General features: G+C 38.5%; 1 protein-coding gene across 12 annotated transcripts in view; it reads left to right on the forward strand.

The window, feature by feature from the left end:
* The window catches only part of adgrl3.1 (adhesion G protein-coupled receptor L3.1), a 191,273-nt gene that overhangs the window by 1,865 nt on the left and 171,958 nt on the right, over window positions 1-17,450 (forward strand). The window lies entirely within an intron of this gene.

A 17,450-nucleotide genomic window follows, 5' to 3' on the forward strand; every position in this document is an offset into this window, starting at 1 on the left:
CACTAATTCTACTGCACTGTTTTGTATGTTTCATTACAAAATTATCATAAGAAAAAAGTCTCTTCTATGACACATCATAGCACCATGATTTCATGTTGCATGGCTAATTCAGTTTTTATAAATTCATAGAATAAGCATCAGTCAAAGTGCTTTGCCTTTATTTCTCTGCTGTGCTTTTTTTTTTTTATACAAAATTGTAGTACCTTAACTTAAGAAGAGTTCAATGTCAAATCACACTCATGTAATGTCATCTCTAGGGTACCAATACTCTATCAGTACCACGACAGTGACCAATACCAGTGTTGGCCACTCTCTTCTGGCCGTTTTACAATCAGGAAAATAAGCAACACACTGACAGATTCCCATTAAGAGTGTATTTATTTATTTACATTTATTTTATTGTGTGTTCTTAATAGAAAATAGGTGTTTTATGAACAAATGAAAAAAGAAAAAAATAGAAAATTGCCATTAATTTCATGCAACTTTAAGGAGAAATGCTATATAGGTATAGTTTAAAAAAAAAAAAATATATATATATATATATATATATATATATATATATATATATATATATATTTTTTTTTAATTTTATGTATGAAAAGCACTAGTGGTATCAGTACTTGGTATCAGTATCGGTGACTATACAAGAGTTGAGTACCGGTGTGAATCAAAGTGGTACTGAACATCCCTTGTTAGGGCTGTGCAATTAATTGAAATTCAATTACAATTTCAATTATTACACGCCACAATTACAAAAATCTGCATAAGCGTTAAACAAAAAGATTATTATTATTACTAATTTTGAGTTTTTTTAGTTGTTTAAATTTCTACATGTGCACCTTTTTTATTTTATTTTAAAAATAACAAATTTAATAAATTGGGTTTAATCCAAAATAAATTATATATTTATAGTGTTTCAAATAATTGTATATTCTACGATTTATATTATATCTTAATATTTTTTTTACGTTTGAACATTTTCTTGTTTTGTACCAAAAAATAAATGATCCTAATTGTGATTAAAATTATTACCAGTATAATTGAGCATTGTCATCTCAGTGAGGAGTAATATGACTTTCTTAAATCTGTAGAACCACCCAAAGAAAATCATAAACGCTGTTGCTCCCTAATCAAATCAAATTGGATCCGATACATATCCATGAAAGATTTTCATAACTGCATTGGCTGAAGTCAAAGTGATCCTACAATACTTTGCCTTAATTTGTGAAAAATCCACTACATTTTATGTAGCAAAGAAGAGGTCATATGATGTCATTTCTTGTAAGGTCTCATTTTTTTTGTGTGTTGAACCACTACTACACGCCGTAAAAATGTGATGAAAGGCAGATAAATATTTTTGAGAAAAAAATCTGACATTAACACATAAGTCAAGGTGATCCCACAATGCTTTGTCCTCATTTATCGCTTTTTCTAGTATACAATGAATCATTTTTTTTTTTGTGTGTACAAAAATGCTCTTTGACGGGACATCATGGGAGCATGATGTAATACCTCAGGGTTAGTCAGGTCTCTCTCTCTTTTTTTTTAATACAAACATCAGCACATGTATAAGTGCACCGCTTTCATTTCTTTGCCGTCTACCCTACCAATTACAGTGCAAGGATTTTTGCATGATATCCTGCAAAATTGGCTCTTTGCACATACAGTATCCTCATGACATCATATCCATTACGGATAATACAGTTGAACCTCATCCGGTTTGGTAAACTCCAACACCCCAGTACGCATAGTTTCAAATAAACAGAAAATTTGCCTTACAAAAGATCAATTTTTCCATTCCAAAAGCAACACAAACAATACGTGAACACTGTTTTTTTTTTCCCAAAGTGCACCATAACATCCAAATTCAAGGATGTTTTGAGAAACTACAGATTTTCTTAACCCTCTCATGATTATGCCTCAAAGTACTAAGTGGTAACAGTGCTATCGGTATCAATGACTACTCAAGAGTTGACTTCTCGTACTGGTATTAGTGTGAAAAAAAAAAGTGATACCGAACTGGAACATTCCTACTAAAAGCACACGTATCTGTCACTGACTGGTATTGATTATCATCATTTTGGTAATCTATATCTAAGGAGCAAAACATTTGACATAAACTGTACTTTAGGATTAGAAAATCCATACACTTTTCTCGAATTTGTTGCTCAGTGCTTTGGAAGAGGACATCCAAAGTCTTGAAAACACTGCATGTAGAATAATGCATTTTTCAAAACCGGAAAAGGACCGAGACGTATTTCGGCAATGAGGGAGAGCCCATTCTTGTATGAGAAAGATGTATTATTCCACATTATGAAAACAGGATGGCGTGTCTTACCAAGTTTGGGTCTCCCCTTTATCTACGGTACTAACCAAATCCCTTTCAAAATCAAATCAAATAGAACAGAACTATCACATTAATATCTGTTCATGTCAAGGTAAGCCTATAATTATTTGCTTACTTTGTAAAGATCTGGAAGAATCAGCCTAAACGTGTTAAACTCCTGTTTCCATGGAGCAGAATAATACTGCACAGTAGTGGATGGGTCACAATTTCTTGACACCAGACAAGTTGCAATTGAATAAGCAGCGTGTCTCTATTTCATTTTGCCTCGATTGATCCAAGTCATGCTTCAACAATACATTTTGCACGGACACATGATCAATTAATGAATTAATCAATTATCATGCCCATCCCTAGTGAGTGAGCTGATCCTATCAAGTGTTTTTTTCATTTGTCTGTTTTCTAATAGATACAGTGCAATGCTTTTTTTTCTGTGAAATCCTATTAAATTATATGACCACCTATGCCACAACATGATTTCATACACATTGGAACTTTTAAAAATCAAATCAAATATATTGAAAAGATTAGATACGCATCATTAAAATTAGGTCTGTCACTATTGAATGTTTTTAGAATCAATTATTTTATTAATTATTCCATCAATTAATCAAAATATTTTTTATTTTACATTAAAGTGTATTACAAACCTTTTTTTTCTGATTACTATTTATTAAAGAATATTTTTTTTTAATATTGTTTAGTAATACAAAAAAAGATGACTATTAAACAATTATTGTTTACTATTTTGTATTTAGTAATAAAAAAGAACAACTAAGCAACAGTGAAGCAATATCACATGAGAGAGATGATGTTATATTCACCTTTCTGAATCTGATTGAGTTTCTGGTTCCATCATTGTTTTCCAAAATAAAAGCAAAAGCATTGCTTGCAAATGTTTTATTTTCATAAACACAAAAGATAATCAGTCTGCTTTCAGAGAATAATTAATTACTTTTGAGAGGCAGAAATCAGAACATAAACAATGACTCAATTATTAAAATAGTTGTCAATTCATTTCATAACTGATTACTGGTCAATTGATTCATTTTGACACCTCACATCTATTAAAATCAAAGTGTTTTGGTTTCATCTTTTTGCTGATTTTGTCATCTGGCAAGCTATTGTTTGTCTGTGCATTGTTTTCCATACCTTACAATTCCAGCAGTTCTGCGTATCTTTGTTGTTAACGATTCTGACAGGCTTGCAAGCATCTGTGCCATATTCACACAGAGAAGGCGTTTCAGCGAGCATCTTAGGTCATGGCCCGCAACAGCGAAGGTTACATTAATGATGTAGCAGACTGTATGTGAAGCTACTGGCCAATACTGCATATATAGGCATACAAGCAAGTATAGTAAGCAAGAATTGCTTTTCTTCCTGTTGGTCTTAACATCCTTAAATTAGGTCACTAATTAATTTCACTTGTTGTGATTCACAATGCAGACGGAGCTGCTTGTTGGTGGAAACTGTGCAAATTATGATGGTTGTGCACATTCAGAGTGTTCCACTTCATTGGCTAATGGCTTTGTTTGTTTCCGAGCTGTTAATGCTGCACAATATTTGGTTAGGAATGCAGTGAGTGATATAACAATATTAAATCCGGTAATAGAGGCACGCTGTGATTTGAATAAAGCGATTCCTCGTCACATGCCTTTGTCGTCTCATTGAAACCCAAAGTAGACCTTTCTCGACAGCATTAACATACATATACACGCTTTGATATGATGACGTGCAGGCGTGAATTCAGCTCCTTTTGTAGTGATGCTGATGACTCATACTTAAATAAACGGACGGGGAAGCACAGGGGAGGAATGGAGTTGAAATTTAATTGACAAAGTAGAAACTGAGAAAGGTGAGATGAGATTAGGTTGTGTGCTGTATGCATAATCATGTGACAATTATAAATATTAAGGGCCCTATTTTTGTGCCCAGCGCAAGTCAAGCGCGAATTGTAGTCAAAGTGTGGTTGAACTGAGCGTATGCTGGTGGAGTTTTCTTCCTTTTGGTATCTCTTTCATTTGCGCCATTATGGGATGGGAGTCAACACAGCTGACTTGCTTCCTGGCCAATGGAAGTGGCTTATTTTATTCCCTTTAAATTCAGCACAGGAGAGTCTCACAGTTGAGAGGTTTTAGGTTTGAGTCTTGGTGGGGAGTTGATGATATGTAGGAAGTCAACCCAAAAAATTTTTTTGGACAATAATATCTTCTATGAAGCGCCACTAGTCTAAATACGGTATTCTGGTTAACATTGCGGAATATGAGTTAAGTAGCAAAATCCAGCCGTTTTGCTCCATATCAGGGGGCGGCCATTTTGCCACTTGCTGTCGACTGAAGATGACATCAATGTTGCTCAGGTCTCAGGTAACGACCAATCACAGCGCAGCTTCAGAAAACAGGTGATCTGTGATTGGTCGTTGCCTGAACCCTGAGCAACATTGATGTCATCTTCATTCGACAGCAAGTGGCAAAATGGCCGCCCCCTGAGTTGAATAAAAACGGTTGAATTTTGCTTCATAAACTCATATTCCACAAATGTAATATTAATCAGAATGTCATGTTTAGACTAGTGAGGTCATCTATAACATATGATTGTCAAGAAATGTTTAAGTTTGACTTTAAGAGGCAAAATACTGGCGTGTACTGTACACTAAGACAAGCTCAAGCTTAGAAGAATGAAACTCAATTTAGAAAAGCATGAAGCAAGATCTTGTAGACCATATTTAGGGCGACCGGCATTCTCCATATGTTTTCACCACAGGAACTGTAAAAAGTGTTGGGTGGGGCCAGCCCCTGGACCAGAATCTCACCCTGACGCAATAATTTGGCGACAGCTTTCAACCTCGACGTACTTTGTGAGTGCGTCAAAGCGACAACTCAATATTAACTTGATGGAAGTGAGAGAGTTGCTGCAGTGCAGTTTGTGACGCTCCATTTAGCTCTTCTCCTTCTGCTTCTTTTCTTCGCTCCACATTGTCGTCCCGTTGCCGAGTCTGGAATTTAGGATGTGCTTGATGCCGCCACTAGATCATAACATTATTCTGGAATCGTGTGCGTCACAACAGCCTCACGATGGAACCAATAATTCTGGAAGGCTTGTATGCAAATTTAAATCGCCTGGCCAGCTTTTGTGTCTGCCTATAGATGCTGGATGTGACACAAAGTGGATGTGACAAGAGCCGCAAACTGAAAGTCAGTTAATGGCAGAATGTTAGGGGGACATTATACATGAGTGGCTCGTGAATAGTCTGTAATAAACTATGTCGTAGTGATAAATATGTCTAAGATCAGGCTTCTTTGAAAACCATTTTCTATTTTAACCATTTAACCATCAACCCACCCCTCCCCTTCTTAAAAACACTAAATCTACATCTGCTGAGCTTCATTTTATGATTCAAGTGTTACTCGAGCTCTTAATTCCAATGCGTTGATAAAAAAACCTTAGAGCTGATTTCCACAAAAACACTTATCGAAGATCTCTAAAATCCCATTTTCCTGGCTACAGTGGTTAACTTCTTTTTTTACTCTTGAAACAGCAGTTAAAATGTAACTTAAAACGCTGCCTGTATGGCAATTAAAGGTTTAATCAGGGCAGACGTTTGACCGTAGATTGGAGTATTCAATTACCATTATTTCCTATGGGAAAGTCCGGACAATCAGCGTCAGGAAATGATTGTGTTCAGTCTCAGAGGTTGTACTGTAATCGGCATAGGAGTACTGCATTTGTAATCATAAAAATGATTTTTTCCTTTCTTTTTTTTTGCAGTGAGGTGAGGGTAAATTATTCTCATTGAACTCAGCAAAAAAAAAGGAAAAAAAAAGCTGAACATACAAGGTTGACTGCTATGAATGACAGATGCAAAAAGCACAGTGGGATTGTTGTGAGCTTGAAAAGATAAAATAAATCAATGAGAAGATAAAAAGTCCTATCTCAATGTCTGCCAAGCTTTATTTTATTAGTCAAGGGTTATTTGAGCTGCTAGTCCAATGCATTGACAAATAACCTGGGGGCTGATTTCTACAAAATCACTTTTATCAAGACTCTTGTGAAGAATCAGCACTTCCTCAGCTCCGGTGCTTTATTCAGCTAATTTATGCTCCTCGAGATAAATGTTTGAGCCTCAGAGACATACAGGCGAAGGTTGATTTTCGCTTATTGAGACAACAAACTTTTCTGCATGAATTAATAGTCACCCTTGGTTTAAGCTGTGAAACACAAACCTCTTGCTGCGATTATTATACGAAATGCCGATGAGAAGAAGATGGTGGATTTCAAAGCTTTGCTTCCTGATGTGATGATGGTTCACATTCACAGTATGAAACCCCCACTTTAACCTAATTCAAAAGCCACCTTTTCAAGCGCTGAACGACATCTCTATGCTGTATTGAATTAATGAGGCCAGATCCTCGACGGTCTTCTTCACCCAGCGAAAGCGCTCGGTCATGTGTTAACTCATCCTTCCTTCCAGCCTCCATTACTCCTCAAAGAACTACCGCGGCTCCTTGCAATTTCAACCTCAGAATAGTGACAACTCACTTCTCGCCGCACGTGTGAAACCGGCCACGACGATGATTCAACCCCATTAGGGGTTGACTCGTCTTGAGAGCACGACGCCGTTACTTTGCGAGCTGATTCGACGACTGCCTGGCTAAAGGGGGAGCAGGAATCTGTAGCCGGCTTTATAATCGTAAGACTCCGACTCACTCATTGCACCGATGGCCTTGACAAGACCGACCCCGAAGTGAAAGATCTCTTCCTCAGCATAAAGTCTGTTGGGAAGCCGGGAAAAACACTCCATCTTTTGAATGTAAACTGTTGGCCAGACTCTTGCTGTCTCTGAGTGGAGCAGTGTGTATACAAGAATGTCTGTGTGTGCGTGCACAATTGCTTGTGATACATGTCGTAATCCAGCTCAATGGTTGTATTGTTCAGCAGGAAACTGTAATCACACTGTTAAACAACATCTGTGGGGATGCATTGCCCAATCAACTCTAAGTATTGATGTTTTGGTGGACAAACAAAATACTATTTTTAACCTAATAAGACTGATTTCAATCTACTGGTTATGTGGTCAAATACACATAAAGCCAGATTTTAAAGCCAAAATGCATCATTCCACTCTAATTAATGCTCTATATTAGAACTTGGGGATTCTTTGGGGGGGACCTGAACATCCAGTTGAGATTAAGTCAATGCCCTGCGAACACAATAACCTGGTTGAAAGCCAATAATAGGACTGGGTGATTATGGGGAAAAAAGTTTAAATCACGATTAATAAACTCAGTACTTAGCCTATTCAACTACAAAAACTCAACTTTAAATATAGGAATATAAGTAAAATAATAATGAGTGTGAATGTGAGTGCATTAATAATATCCATAATAATCCATTGTGAAGAGTCTTTGATTGATTGATCTATATCCGATGAATTATTATTATTATGTTAACAAAAGTAAAGCAACAAAACAAAAACAAATAAATACAAGTCTTGGCCTATAGGGGCAGTGTGGTGCCATTCATGCAAGTACATGCTTGCATAAAGTTATAAATAGTCGAAGAAGACGTGTTGACTGAGCTTTATTGATATAGCTGTTTTTTTTTTTTTTACAGGTTAGGAAGAATGTATGCCATTGAGTAGTGCTACCTGTCCGTATGTGACCCTACATTTGTATGTGAATATTCATTATTTGAAGGAATATCACTCCCGAAACTTGATGCAAATAGCCTATTAGCCTGTCCTGTCAAAGGGATTTTAGATTGCCCACTAGCATTAGCACTAGCGCAAATTATGTCCTGTATGCAAACATGAAATGTGTGTATTTTTTTGTTGTGTGTTTAGTTTTACAGGAACACTAACTGTAGAGTCAATAAACAGTTTAAATTACACCCAGTGAGGACAGAATAATATTAGTCACACGCTTGCTGTACAATCAACACGGTGCATTCAGCGTGTTTAAAACATAGGAGCTTGCCAATGCTCACTGCGTTTCAGCAAATTAATAGTTTTTCTTAGAATATAAATGTTAATATGATCATGAGAAGCCAAAATTGAAATCACAATTAAATTTTTATTAATTGCCCAGCCCTAATTCACTGGTGTTTATAGTTATTTTCTATTAAATGCCACAGAGATAGCGTATTTAGTGGCAACTATAATACAATTTTGAATTGTCAATGTGGTAATTTTCTTTGACGTGATCGCCGATTTCATCACACAAAATCAGCCTTGATACATTTTGGTGAAACGGATTCTTATGTCCACATTTTCTGTTACCGTACTTATCACGCTCTGAATTGATTTCACACCTGTCTTTTTAGTATGACAACTATTTCTATTTATAGATAAGTTAACACATTGTAATTGTGTATGTATGTGCATATGGTTACACACACACACATATACACTCAAATGCAAACTGTGCCACGTGGGATCTGAATGCAGAATGAGTCTACAAGTGAGTGTAAGACGCTAACTCAAAAGGTCTGTAGATTATTTCTGTCTCTGCAGGAAATCATTTACAATAGCACTTACACCAGGCTCCCCTCTTCCGAGTTGAGTCCATTTAAACTGGATGTGTGTGTGTGCGTGTACGTGCATGTGTGTGTGTTTTGCACGTGTCTTTGGTCCATCGCCACAGTATTGATGGGGGAAATTCCAAGCTGCGTCGTTCAGCCGTTCAACAATCGCATGCTTAGGAGGGCCCCCTTGTTTAGCTTGGAAATGAGTCATCCACAATGTGATGCAACGCAGCAGAGAAGATTTGAATTATGGGGCAATGAACAATGAGGTCACGGCAGGGCTGGGGGCATAAATCTCTCGGGGCCGTGTTATAAAACTAGCGTCTCTTATCAATGGAGGAAACAAGAGTCAGAAAATACAGCATTGTTTGGCAATGCTGCAAATACAAACTATGTCGTGCGACTGCAGACGATGGATGTTAAATGATTTTCCAAGGGTTGCATCATGTTTTAGGGGTAAGACAAAGTATCGATAACGTGATATTGTGACATCTTGTGATACCATATTGATACATGAGTGGACACATTTTTTTTCCAATCAAATGTGTAGGTCCTTATAAGGAATTTGACAGGTGGTTTGTTTTTTATTTGTAGAGTGAAAAAGCAAAATATGAAATTAACTTTTTTTTTTTTTTCCGGTTACAGTGAGTGTCAGTTAATACTTAATTGCCAATTTACTTAACTATCAAATCAGATGCATAACATATATATATAAAGCCTGGACTTGTACCCCAAACGCACGATCACCGTTTTTTTTTTTTTTACCATGTAGCCACATAATCCCGAATCAATTGTACTTTTGCTGAAAAATACTATAGTCCAAAAAAAAGGGAAACTCTAATTTTATCATTATTAAGTACACTTTTACGCCCAATTCATTCTGACTGCGGCATTCGCACCGACTGCAATTCACACCGCGTGCGTTGCGTGAGCTGTCCGTGTCCGGAAATCTGCACTCGCCAGATCACGTAAATAGAGTAATATTTGTAAACAATAGCCACGCTTGCCTATTGTCACATTGATATGCTTTTTGGACATTATTTAGGGACTACTACCATGGGTAAGTACGTTTTGTTTTTAAATAGTGTTATTTTGTCATGTTTAATTTATTCTAAGCTCGTTTTTTTTTTTTTTTTTTTTTGTCTTTTAAATGGCCGACTCATGTCATGCTATGTTAGCTAGCTTTCCTCCCCCCCCAAAAAAAGAGTTCACAAACGGTTTTATTTTCAAATATACCGGATCTACCTTGATGCCAACGCCCGACTTCCTGTCCGGCTCGTGTAATTCCTTCAACTTCATGAAAATCCGCATGCGGAATCCGGAAAAAACAGAAAGCTTGCGGAAACCTTCCGCAGCGCCGCATCTGCTCTGCATAGGGTGGCCACTTCCATAAGGTCAAAAAGGAGGACATATTTAAAAAAAATAATGTGTTCCCTCTCTATAACGCGGTTCACTTTTCACGACCTTTAAAACCATTTTCTTTAGGGTTGCGCAAGATGCAGGACACAACATGACTGAAAAGTAGGACTCTTTGGCCTAAATCCGGACGTCTGGCCACCCTAGCTCCGCACCGCACTACAGCTGGCACGCAGACTCATACGCTTTCTATTCCTGGAAAACACTCCACGTCCGTTCCGCAGTCAGTGTGAAATGGGCGTTACAGTGCTTTATCTACACCATATGTCGTCCAAAGTGCTTTACCAAGGCTCGTCGATATACTGTAGTATACCAAAGCTCTAGCGGTCACGCAGCATCAACCTTAACTGCCAGGATCTCTTGCCATCTACTATCAAAAAGCAGAATCCAGGCTGTTCTTCCATCCATGCATCTATCCATGCATCCATCCATCCATCCATTTTATGAACTGCTTATCATTTTTGGACCATTGAAGTAGCTGCTAGCTAGCGCTAAGCACTATTTTTGTCTCTGCTCCAGCGTGCAGATGACTGAACTCCCTCCATATGCAGCTGTGGGCATCATTGACTGCTTAACAGTTTAATTTAATGTTCGATAGACAGCTAAATATTCCCATACACACACAAAAACGTCTGTGTTTTTTTTCTCTTTTTTTTTTCTGGAGAGCTCAGTATTGTTCATTCGGTAATTTTACCGATTTGACATGTCATCATCATTGCTCTTTTTTTTTTTTTTCTCCTACATGTGTTCTTATCGAATGTTGCACGTTCACACCACGTGACATTTTTTTTGGGGTTACATTGAAGTTACTTAAGAAAAAAAAAACATACCATATGCACAGTTCTATTTTTTAAATAAGTATTGTAATATCAAAGGGTTGTTTTCGTCTACACGATTACATTATATGCTCCAATTTTGTAAGGAGTTTTAAAAACGTGCACGATTATGCTGCTGCAGTTTTATTTGATGTAACGTTATGTTACCTTTATTGCAAACTGCTGCAAAGCCATTCCTAGTGTTCACACGCCTCTTGTGTATTCACCCAAATGCATCCTCTGATATTTTCCGTGTCTTTTTCCTTCTTCAGCAAATAGTCCACAATCAGAGCCTGATGTAATACCATCATCCCCAGGCTCCTCTTAAATTTCCTGCTTACTGGGCTTTTATTTGAACAGCATTACATACATCTTCTTTCTCTCTGTACATCTGGTTCTTTTTAGAGTTAACCCAGATGCAAAAGCAAGCATTTGCTGATGTCATTTAAAAGTAAATTGGAGAAAATAACAATAAATGTCATTTATTTGCGAGTGGATGGTGGCGCATCTGAGATGGAAATCGACATGGTGGCGTTTTCATTCCCTGCCTTTTTGAGAGGGAGAACATGTGCCAGGGAGTATTGATCTGGAGCTTACTTGATGGTGCGCTGCGATTGGGTGAGGATGAGGAGGAGGGCCAGGCGGTCATGCTCGATGGAACAAAGATATTATCAGACGCACTCATGATCAATGCATTGATCATCATTTGTTTTTGCCCCTCAAGTTCTTGTGTTTGTGTGAAGTGTAAATATAGCACCTGGTTGGGTCTAAGGTTGAATCCCCTTTGACTAGCTGGTGAGTAACTGAGTAGAGATCTGTGGTTACTTTTAGCACACTTAGCGGCAGGTGATTTTAAAATAAGCACAGCGGTCTAGTCTCAGCTGAGGAAAGGACAGTCATTTGAGATAAAAATCAAGCATGGCCCTTTACATGGGACGGAGCAGCGCCTGTCACGTTCCCTCTGACGTATCTTCTGCCTTGTGTAATTTAATCATTTACGCCACCTGAGTGTTTTTCGTGAAGGAGTCTGATAGTGTCACACCAAGACAGATGAGCACCGCCGTGGCCATGCAGGCCTGCAGCAGTACCTCACGTGGACCATGTGTGTTGTTGCCAAGTGAGAAATTGCATGCATGTTTATCGAGGAGAGCGAAAGCCTCCTGATGATATGATTGTATGATAGCTGGTACGGCATCCATCATATGTATGAAAGCGGGAACTGGACCAGTATCTTACCTGGAGAGCAGCTGCATTGAAATAGCCTTTGATGAATTACATTTCATATTTTAAAACAACCTTGTTGTATGTAATTTACATAAAATGAACTGTTTTTCGGGACTCGCTAAAACAAGTGAATATTGTGGCCTTCTTGGAAAACTTTCTACAAGACTTTGGCGTGTGAAACAAGGTATTTGCATCTATTCGCACAGAAGAGCATTTGACGATGCCTGGCTTTGAGTTCTAGTTGATGAAAAATAGTGACAGGAATTCTAATCATTTGATCATTAATAATTCTGTCAATTAGGCCTTTGCGGAATTGATTTTTTCATTTGGCACAACCATCAGATAATGTTGTTTATTGAGTTTACTTTCTAAATAAGAACCTGTAATATCACTATTGAAATAGGAGCGCCGAACATCAGAGAGATTCTCAAAATTTAACAAAATGATATCAATTCATTGATTGTTAATTTTCCCTGTAGACAGTCTAGCAAACATTGTCAAATTCCCATTCTTAATCGCAAAATTGTTTGATGAGACTGAAACCAGGTCTCGCAAAACATTAAAAATGGAACTCTCAGACAAACATATAGAAGAAGCACAGTCATGCTGCAACAAGAAAATGCCCTCTAGTTATCCTAGTAGTCCATGTCATGGTAATCCTTAGGGCTGGGTATCGCCAACAACCTCATGATACAATGAGTATCACGATACACATGTATCACGATACATGGCCTTCAAGGCGATGCATATCCCAATATGTTACAGTATTTTACATAAAATGTTATGAAAACAGTCATATGTTTACCCCAATGATATTTTTGGTATGCTGGATGGCAAAAATGTTTACTTCTTCTAATGTTAGCAGCGCTTCCGGTTTACTGCCAGTGCCGTGCCTGGTCGAAATGTGTGCACGCTGCATAGCAAAGAGCCAGGAACGTTTTGAATGAATGTGACATTTAAAACGTGACACCTGCGTATCGATACGTGTATTGTAAATAGGACCACACCAATATATTCTCATATCGATTTTTAGTTAACTCAATTTTGACACTCAATTTGCATTTTAGTTTGTTGTTTAGGCACCTAAAAACTCTTTGACATATATATTTTTTTATATAAACACTGTTGTATTATGGACCTCCTGTAGAAATAAAAAAATCTTTTTTTATTTAAATAGCTAGGTCTTTAAAAAGAATTCAGCTGTATGAATCCAGAGAAAATGGCTTTTGTGATGGGGATTCAAATTAGAGATTCACTGTTAATATTGGTAGTGGCACTCTCTTCCAAATGTGTCACCATGCTAATTTAGAAGTGTATAATTGTCCAAAATGTGTTACAAAGCTGGATAATTGAGATTCAGGTCTTGCCTGACCCCTGATAAATTCATTAATTGATTAAAAGGTGTGTCATAATACTGTTGTCTGTAAAAATTGTTTCCGGGGTCGGATTTATTTGATTGTGTGTGTGTGTGCGTGTACATGCAATGACAAGACTCATTGTATTGGTGCTGAGCGCTGTTGATTACAGTTCACTGACTCACAATCACTGGACAAATCAAGGCTTTTTAGTTTAATCACACACCTCCCTCCCTTGCTCTTTCTGTCTTTCACATATTTATGTGGGACACACGACAAGTCTTTAATTTTACGCTTGGCTAGGCCACATATACACATTACTCGTCCATATTGCTTATCCTTAGCGTATCATATCTCTCCAAGTCTAGGGGGAAAGTTGTGGCTTCCCAATAAATGGGACCACACCCTTTAAAAGAACGTAGTGCATAAATCTGTAATCGGCATCCTCGCCATTTCTGGTGTCTCATGGTGTAATCTGTTGTTGAAAGTATAATTACAAAGGGTGTTGTGCATAAAAGAGTATCATGAGTGTATCATACTCGATGTGCTGTACAGTCACACTAATTACAAACAGCCAACTTGTGAGTAATGGTGGTCACATGGGATTTAAGTGCATCCATTGCCTCTAGTAACAGAAAAATTGTTTTACTGTGAGGGAAAAAATAGTCTTGTTAAATTTTCATTTTTTTGAAGAAAAAAAACAAACAATCGAGTCAGCAAATTGAGAGGGAAACAGTTTCAAATTGAGTCGAACCTATACAGTTAAACAGAACATGTGGCTTGTTGTTGCTTGACCTTCTATTTGATTGCTTATCCAGACTATCTTACTCACAGGAAATAATTAAGAAAAAAATTGTTCCATGGTGAAACTATCCCTATTGTCATTTATTAACATTTCAACATTTTTAACAGTGATTCAAAAATTATATGGAATATATAAAATAATTTGGTTAAAACAATAAAATGTTTAGTTTTAAGTTAATGACCAGCGACAAAACCTATCCATTTTCTTTCGCTTTTCCAGACGGGCCACGGTGGCAACAGCTTTTTGTACTGAAAAGGCAGACTTTTCTTTCCCCCAACTTTTCCAGGGGGTTCCCATAGCATTTAGATGTAATCTCTATCGTCTTAGGTCATCCGTGGGCCAAGTGCTAGGGAGGCGTCTAGAGGCATCCTAACCAAAAGCTCAGGCCATCTCATCTTGCTCTTCTCAATGTGGAGGAGAAGCAGCTCTACTCTGAGCCGGTAGATGACATTCTCACCAGGTCACAAAGCCGGACACTCTGCTGAAGAAACTAATTCTGTGTATCCGTGGACCTGGAGAGGGTCAAACTTTTTATGACAGGACAATGGCCTCATATTTGGAGGTACTGATTCTGATTTCAACAGCAAGGGGAGCGTTGGTGAAGTTGAACACTAAGTGGCAGACTAAACTTGACACCAGCCCTACAAAGCATGGACAGCCCGTCTCCCAGGTCCTCCACAGGACTCCCAGAGGGACACGGTCAAACACCTTCTCCGAATCCATAGAGCATATGTAGACTTGTTGTGTGAACTCCCATGCACCCTCCAGGACGAATGTGGAGCTTGACCATTGGTCCATGGCAAAAACAACAGAAACCACACTGCTTTTCTTGTATCTGAGATTCGACCAACCAAAGGACCCGTCTCTCTAAAACCCCTGAAAATACTCTGAGGGAAGGCGAAAGAGTGTGATCCTCCAGGTCCTGCTCACGTTGCAGAACAAGGGAGTCATCAGTGGGGTGCTCTTCAGCACCCTTTCCAAGGACTCCAAAAAGGTGAGTACTCTATTTGGCCCAAAGACACACACAACAGTCAGGACCTGTCCCCCTACTTGAGCGGGGAGGGAGCGCAACACACACTATTTAGTGTGACGCGAGCGCATGACTACGGCTGGTAATGTTGCAAATGTAAGGAATTATTAAATCGTGTACGTAGATTATGGACTGTGATGTGAAACGGTACCGCTCAAAAAGGAAATGCCAGCATATCTATGCACAATCTGATAACAATCTCATGACGAATATTTAATTCCCTGCGCAATAATGCGGCACCTTCATCAATAGGGTCACTGTCAAAAGGACATGCCATGTTTGTGACAAAAGTTGACTTTACGCTATAGACTATAGGTGTATTTACGCAAAAACTCGCCGCAGCGGACTTTATGAATGAGAAAATGAAATACACGTGTGGCTGAAATGAGGCAGGGACTGTGAAAACCCCAAGTTTCATTGTGAAAAACCTGCAACCGACCAGGTTTGGTTCATGGAACATGTTACTATGGTAACTGACTAAGCTTAAATGACCAATTTTTATGAAACAGGCTAGCGCTACCTCCTTTTTCTCTGGTTTCAGTTGCCTCTCTTTCTGAAACGGAAAACGCAGAGTTTCCCACATTTCAGGGTTTTTTGACCCAGAGTTCTGCTTTGTGAAATAGACCCTTGGTCAGGCTCATTCCATATCTCTGGAAGAAGGTTCTGTATCCAGGGATCAGGCCAACAAGGTGCCTGCCACCCTACCTGTCTGGGTGGTAATCAGCCGGGACCCATGAGCGCAGGCCCAGTCACCAGGTGTTCGCCATCGAGGCCCACAACCAAGTCTCGCTCCAGAGGGGAAAAAATCTGCCAATTTCCGTAGTCATCATAAACCGCAGTCATCATAAAGGGTTCTGAGCCGTGCTTTTATCTGGTTCCTCATCAAGGACCTTTTTATGGTGGGTGACCCTATCAGGGGCATAAAACCTCACACAATTTAGCACCTTGGGACACAACTGATCAGGGAGGAATCACAAATTAAGAATGTCATAAATAATCCTCACGCATCTCATTTTCATGTATAAAAATGAGTATCTCTTAACATTAAATTGTATAACAATAAAATGTTAAACAAGTACCAACGGCTTGATAGCAGAAATAAATGTTCGCTTCACGTCCCTACAAGTGATTGTGTTTGTGTGTGTGTGGGCTATACATCTAAATTGGTAAATTATTTGAGATGCACGTTGAGAGGATGGATTTGATCCAGGCATTTTATTCTCTTCTTGCTTCCATGACCCATATCCAGAATATTGCCACTTGAGAGTGACCAATCTAAATGGTGCCACTTGAGCCAAAGTCCAGGAGCTCTTGTTTACTGCTAAATTTTCCCACTAGCTGTCTGGCCAGTAATCGAAGAAAACGTTCAACCCTGTGACTTGTTTACTTTTTCCGGACCACAAGACTTTGACCTTTGGGAAAGCAAATGGGACCAATGGGAAAATTGAGACTATGTATCATCCTCACATTGCTTTGATTAAAGAAACTGACCTTTAGATTTATTATTGAGAAACCCTGGAGAAATGTATGTTTTAATCTTTCTTTCTACAGGAACTGTCCATGAAGGTTAAGGTTAGGGCAAGGTTGTGGTTATGGAAAAATAAATTGTTTTTAAAGTTGTGGTATATTGACTGCAAGTGTGCAGTAGCTAACAGATGGACTACAAACCCATCTGCACGGCGACGGGCACAGACGGAAGATGAACAGTCTCCTATGTTGGCTATCAACATTGGTAGTGTAGATGACAAAGACAAAGAGAGGTGTCTTGAAACAAAGCAAATGCGTGAAGCTTTTGGACGGCTCTATTTACGACATTGAACAATACTGTCTTTAAGTGTTTCTCTCCTGGCAGCGAAACAAGCAAGAGTGCACAGCTAATGTATGCATGAACTTTTGCAGTGGCTGCGCCTTTAATCTAGTCATTGGAGTTTTTCCCCTC

The sequence above is a fragment of the Vanacampus margaritifer genome, chromosome 7, assembly GCF_051991255.1.
Source record: "Vanacampus margaritifer isolate UIUO_Vmar chromosome 7, RoL_Vmar_1.0, whole genome shotgun sequence".
In the NCBI taxonomy this organism is placed as follows: Eukaryota; Metazoa; Chordata; class Actinopteri; order Syngnathiformes; family Syngnathidae; genus Vanacampus; species Vanacampus margaritifer.